Consider the following 7,366-nt stretch of genomic DNA (forward strand, 5'->3'; position numbering starts at 1 on the left):
CAGTTGTAGCCCTCTTTCCAGTCTCCTCCCACTCCCATCCTCCACCACTTTTCCTCCTTTATCCTTCTCCCCTGATAGGGGAAGTCCTGATCACCTACTATCTGACCCTAGCCTACCAGGAAAGGATCCAGACGTGTTAAGTTTTTACTGCAGTCTGCAAAAAGCATGCCTGAGAAGCAGAGCGACACATGGCTGAGTTCTAGCCTGCTTCTGCCACCAGGCTCCTTTGGGCTGGTATTTTCACCTTTCTATGCCCTGTTTTCTTAGCTATTAAATAAGAAGTTGGACCATTAGATAATTTAGGTCTCACATTTCTAAAAATGTCTTTGGACAGTGTTGACACCCTTTGAGCTCTGTCATGGAAAGATGCTTTTTTTTTTTTTTTTTTTTTTTTTTTTTTGGTTTTAGCCTCTGGACACAGGTCAGTGTCTGCTGTGGTCATCACTAGCAAGCCCAATTGAGTGCTTACTCTGATGTTTCCTGCTATGAGCCTCTGTTATGTTTCCTTCTTACACACAGGGTCTATTCTTCAAAGCTTTAGATAAAATAGAATGTTCTGGAGACATTAAGTATCAAAACAATTTATATAATAATAGTACTTGTATATACTTTCCTGAGCACTTTTTGTATATTTTCTAAATTCCTGCTACCAACTAGCAGAACACTTTGTTCTTAAATACAGGCTTGGAAATATTCACTAAAACTAAAACATTAGCTGAATCCTCTGATTTTATAAAGAAGCTAAGGTAGAAACGTGGCCTAGCCTTTTTAATGCTGTTGGGTTCAGATTGTTCCCAGGTCAGTGATTATTTTGCTCATCCAAATGACTCTTTGAGACCCAACTACTGGAATTATCTTGTTGATTCATTTCTAGCGTTGACTGGAGTTACCTGCTCATCCTTGCACCAGAGGAAGACCCCTGTCCTCTGTGCTCCTCTTTAGCTTCTGTGATGTGTCCTTGTCAGATGGACATGAAAACCACCGTTCAGTGTGGGAGAGGCACTGCCCAGCACAATGAACTTGTCGGATAAATAACATAACAGGGTTGCTGTGAAAGAATACTTCACATGTTCAGATTTAGAGCTGAGTGTATTTTAGTTAAGCTACCTATCAGGGGCACATCAGGAGAATTACTAGTTTAACTGAGACCACCCAATTATGTTTTAACAGACTTTTTAAGGAAGGAGGTCAGGGCATATTCAAGCTCAGCTTAAGGCGACAGTTTATCATTGGAGGAAAAGTGTGGCTGAAGGAACCTGAGGTAGTTGATCATACGGCATAGGCAGTCAGGAGGCAGAGAAAGATATGGAGGGAGGAGAAGAGGAGGGAGAAAAATAGAAGGCGAGAGTAGGAGACAGACAGACAGACACACACACACGTACACACACACAGAGACTCCCATGCTTACCCCACTTCCTACTTTCATTTAGCCCAGGACCCTCTCCCATGGGGGGGCTGCCGCCCACATCTAAGTGGTTCTGCCCTCTATGTTAGACATTTCTGGAAATATTATCACAGACATTCTTAGAGGTCTGTTTTCATGATGATTCTAGATCCCATTTAGTTGGCAATTAAGATTAACCATTACAAGTCCACCCCTTGTCAATTTGACCATCCAGCACATCACTTGTAGATCAGAACATTCCATTCCTGGACCTTAGAGTCACAAAAGTCTATGTTCATTTTATAATGCAGAATGCATTCTTTCCATTTCTAAAAGTCCCAGAAATCTTTACTTCCAAATCTCCTTCTAAGACCCAAGATAATTTCTTAACTGTGAACACTTCACAGATATTCTTAACTGCCCATGAGTGTTCGTATACCTATTTTCACTATAGTCTGTGTTGTGGTTTGAATCTGAAAGGTATCCCGTGGGCTCAGGTATTAAGTGTTTGGTTCCCATCCTGTTTCACTGTTTAAAAGGTTCTGGAATCTTTAGGAAATGGGGACCAGCTGGTAGAGCCAGGCTACCAGAAGAAAACTTTAGAAGATTATACCTTCCTTAGTTGGGGTTTTATTGCTGTGACAAAACCATGACCAAACCATGATCAAAAAGCAAGTTGGAGAGGTGAGTGTTTATTTGGATTATCCCACTATGTTGTTACTCATTTTCAAAGGAAGTCAGGAACTGAACTCAAACAGGGCAGAGGCCATAGAGCCATGTTTACTGGCTTGCTCCCCATGTCTTTCTCAGCCTGCTTTCTTATAGAACCCAGGACCATAAGACCAAGGATGGCACCAACCACAAAGAGCTAGGACCTCTGTCATTGATCATTAATTGAGAAAATGGTTACAGCTGGATCACATGGAGGTGTTTCCTCAACTGAGGCTCCTTCCTCTCTTATGACTCTAGCTTGTGTTATACTGACACAAAACCAGCCAGTACAAATAGCCCTGGTTCTGGTTCTAATCTCTGTGCTTCCTGGTCCATGATTCTGTGAACAGCTTTTGTCTTACATTCTCTCTGCTATGTCTTCCCTCCTAAGAAGGACTGTAGTCCCTCTGAAACCATGAGCCAAATAAACATTTCCTCCCCCAGGTTATTTGTGTTAGCTCTTTTGATCAAATGCTGCAAAAATAACTGTAGAAGTTTGAATAGGTATGGCATCCATAGACTCATGTGCTTGAATGCCTGGCCCAAGGGAGTGGCACTATTAGGAGGTATGGAGGAAGTTGTCACTGTGAGGCACGCTTTGAGGTCTCATATGCTCAGGCTAATTCCAGCGTGGCACACAGTCTCCTTCTGCTGCCTACAGATCAAGATGCAGCATTCTTAGCACCTTCTCCAGCACGGTGTCTGCCTGCACACTGTCATGTTTCCCACCAAGATGGTAATGAACTAAAACTCTGAAACTGTAGGCCAGTGTCAATTCAACGGTTTCCTTTAGAAGAGTCACAGCAATAGAAACCCTACCTAAGACAATAACTAATGCAGGTGGCATTAAACCTTTACACATTTAGCAGGAATCATCAAAGGAGTCTGTGGATCATGGTGTCTCAGTTATCATTTTACAAAATCGCCTCAGCTAATAGTGTTCAGAGTAGCATGGGAAACACAAACCTTTAACCACTTTCAGGCCTTTATATATTTGGGACTTTCACCTTTCCTTTCCTTCTTAAGTGTTTTCTCCCCACTGGGAACATGAAGCAATACTGATCAATATTGCTTCCCACCTCTTTCTTTTCTCTCTTCCCACCGTGCTGAGAAAGAGTCGAGCAAAGGCAGAGAGAGCTGCAGGTGGGAAAGGCACAGACACAGGGTGATAGGCACATTCTGCAGTCCATCTTTGCGTTGATACTAGAACAGAGGAGCTCATTTCCTTTTTAGCTGCGTCTTCACTGAGTCTCTTATCAGCCTTCTGGGCAAGTTCAAGCCTGCAGTGCCTTTCCCAGGGATGCAGAAGCTATTTTTGGGTACTTTATGTGTTTTGCAAATTCATTCAAGCACAAAGTAGGCAAATCAAGGAGCCAAAAAAAAAAAATTGCATGCACAAGAGCATTAAGGAGCATTAGATACAATTACACATTTAACAAATTGAAATAGCATACGTCATAGATGAATCCCTGTTTTAATGGATCCTCACAACGTCCTGTACCCGTGTGTGAATCATCTTGGTGAGCACCACACCAGCCAGCCAATGTCCCATGTCAGAGAAACTCAATTACACCTGCATATATTTCATGCAGGTGAGCTGTGGTCATGGGTGCTGGGCTGCGGTCCCTTGGATCTGCCATGGACCAGGGTTCCTGTGATAGGACCATTGAAGATGCACATGAGAAAGGAAGCATGTGGCTTTCAACAAACTACCCTGCTTCCGTTTAATTTATCCGAGCCTCACAGACCGCTGGCGTGGGCTTCAGGGACGTGCCCAAGGTCATGGCGTTAGCTGTGTTAGAAGAAGAAAGGGCCCTGGGGTTCAGACTTGTGGATCCTGACTGGGTCCTTTTCTGTCTGAAAGTAAAATCTATTAATAACGTATTTTGAAGTTTTTCTTTTCTCTGTCTTGATGGAAGTTTGCTACTATTTTGTTATTTCCGTGTAACATGAAATACTCCTATGCCACTCGACCGTTCCTAACATGTCTTTGGATTTTAATATAGATTCAGATTTGGACCTTTTCATATATACTACCTGGTGTGTATACGTATCTCACCAGCTTTGAAAAGATGGTAACACTAAGTTTGAAGTTTCAATTTTCATGTAGTTATGCTTTCTGTCATCATTCTTACCTTATAATTGGGCTTTAACAATGTCTGCTGGCTCTAGTCAAGGTGATTACCTGTGCTATCATTTCCCCAGGTGTGTCCCCTTCACAGCTTCTCTTATCAGTAGTTATGTTTGTTCATCAATCCTTCGTTAAGTGAAATTTCCCACACCGGGGAGGCAGAATAGTACAATGGACATGGAAGTTGGACTTTGATGTTCCTCAAGACCTGTGCTCAAGACATAGCTTTATCTGAATTATTTGGGGCAGTTTATATCTATTAGTAATTAATCCCACCAAGTGTAGTGGCACTTGCCTTTAACCCCAGCACTCAGCAGGCAGAGGCAGGGTCGATCTCTGTGGGTTAAAGTCTACCCTGGTTCATGTAGTAAGTTCCAGGACAGCCAGGGCTACATAGAGAGAAGTCTCAAAACAACAAACAAATGAAATTAATATCTCTGTGCAATTAGAATAATCTCAGATTACTGCAGTATGACATGAGATAAAGGAATTATTCCTGGCTCACCTTACATGTGTTACATATTCAATAAGCTTTAGGTATGATGTTTAAACTGGGTCATAGACTCTTCATGTATGTGTGTGTGTCGTCATCTGTGTACATGAGTACATGTGTGTGGAAGCCAGAGGTTAAAGTTGGGAGTTTTCTTCAAATGCTTGTCACATTATTATTGTTGTTGTTGTTCCTGTTCTTATTATTACTGTTATCATTTGAGACAGGCTCTCTGACTGAATCTTAGCTTATCAATTGGCTAAACTTGATGGGCCTACAGTCCCAGAGATCCTGCTGTCTCCGCCTTTCCAGCACTGGGATTCCAGGTGCCTGTCTCTGTGTCCAGATTTCCTCATGGGTGCTGGGATCCGAGCTCAGATCCTTGTATTTACACAGCAAGCACTGTGCTGAGTCATCTCCCCAGTACCTTGTGCCAAACTCATGAGGACAGAAAAAGGAAATCATGGTCTTTCAGCTAAGACACACGGGGATCACATGAACACTTAAAATGTGACAGTCCCTTAATAGAAGTCAGCTTGAGAAGCTTCTAGGACAGATGGGCTCTGATAGTGGAGTTCAGCAGGGATTCAGGCTCTGCACGACAGCCATCCTCTTTCTTACATATGCCCCACAAGCGTATTTTTATATGTATTTTTTCACACTCTGTATGTTATACTAACAGAAATGTATATGTATTAAATGTCACAGGAGACTTTGGGAAGTCTAAAGGTAAAATTTCAGTACTTGAGATTCTGGCTTTGTCTTGAGACTTTGACTCTGTCTTAGGGTTGTCTCTTGTCTCTGTGATAAAATAATCTGATGAAAGCAACTTAAGGGAGACAGGGCTTCTGTGGTTTACAATTCCAGGTTTCAGTCTGCCATTGTGGGCAAGTTGAAGTGGCAGGAACTTGAAACAGCTGGTCACATCACAGTATCCAAAGTCAAGAGCCAGGAGACTGAATCACTGCTTGCATACAAGTGCCTAGCTTACTTTCTTTATCCTTACATAGTTTAGAATTTCCTACCTAGAGAATAGTGCCATTCACAGTGAGTGGATATTCTGACTCATATTAACCTAAAAAAATCGAGATAATCCCTCTCTGGCATGCTCAGGGAGCAACTGACCTTCCCAGTCTCTCTTCGAGTTTCTCTCCCTAGGTGGCTCTAAGTCTTGTCAAACTGACAATTAAAATCAATCACCACAGACTCTTAAACTCCTTTCTTTTCAGAACCTGGTCATGTATGTCAAGGTTTGCTTGAAACAGCCAGGAAAGCGCTGTGGATGGATTTGTCAATCTAGCTCATTCATTCAACTGGTCCTGGGCTGCTACTGGGCCGAATGAATGCAAAGTGACTCAGTTTCAGCCTCTAGGACTTGTCCTCAAGGGGATTATTTTCGACTGAAGAGATCAACTGGGCAAGTGTGCTCAATGTATCTACAGGCTGCTGAAGTAACCACTGAGTGGAAGGACGGATTGTGCTGGGGCCAAGAACAGCAGCAGAGGGCAATGAAAGCTGGAACTTGCAGAGTGACTGAGCAACTGTGTCAATTATAGTGAGAAAATGTTTTTCTTCACTGGAGACAAGAATTGCAGGTAACTGCCTATAGGTAGAAGGCATGAAGTAATTAAGTCTGATAAATAAATTGCCTTGGTTTATTTTAAAGGACTTGAAAAGAAGGTGACATGGTGGCAAAGATTCCTCAACAACATTGGGCTTGCAGAGGTCTTTAGGGTAGTTGGCAAAACTCATGCCTCCAAACAGACTTGAAAAAGAGATTAATGTCTTGTGCACTTGAAAATGCTAAGAGAGAAGATTTGAAATGCTTTCATTACCCAGAATGAAAAGTATGTGAGGTGATGGATATGTTAATTAACTTGATTTAATCATTCCACAATATATACATATATCAAAACATCATCTTGTACACCAGTACACCATAAATATTTTCAATTGTCGATTAAAAAATAAATTAAGAAGATTAATGAGAAAAGTGATATGAAACGTGCTTTAGGGCTTTTTCTTTAAAGTTTAAAATGTGTGTGTTCTAGTTGAACAATATGTATAAACTCCTCAGAAGAGATGATGAAAAAATACCTATAATATTACTCTACTAGAAATGACCACAGATATTCTAAGAACCAATCTTTCAGATTTTATAATATGCATAATTGAATGAATATGAGACCAGACTACACATATATTATAAACTCATTTCACTCAGCATCCTATGCTAGGAATATTTTCCTATGACAAAAATGTACAGCGGTAATTTAAAATATTTTGCTAATTATGATTGTGAGCCAAAACAACATAACATTTAAAACTTTACCAGTGAAAAAAGCAGCAGTGATAGAAATATGTTAAAATAATTAACAAGTTTTCCTTTGGAGTATCTTGTAGATCATCACAAAATGTATTTAAACAATAACCAAAACAGGAAAAAAAAAAAGGGGTCAGCAATATGGCTCAGTGGGTTATGTCACTTGCTATGAAACCTGATGACCCGGGTTCAATTCCTGGGACCCGCATGGTAGGAGAGAAACAACTGCTGCAAGAGGTCCTCTGACCTCTACATACATGCAGTAGACACAATCCCCAACACACACACACACACACACACACACACACACACACACACACACACACA

This window comes from Psammomys obesus, unplaced genomic scaffold (assembly GCF_907164565.1).
Source record: "Psammomys obesus unplaced genomic scaffold, mPsaObe1.curated_primary_1811, whole genome shotgun sequence".
NCBI lineage: Eukaryota > Metazoa > Chordata > Mammalia > Rodentia > Muridae > Psammomys > Psammomys obesus.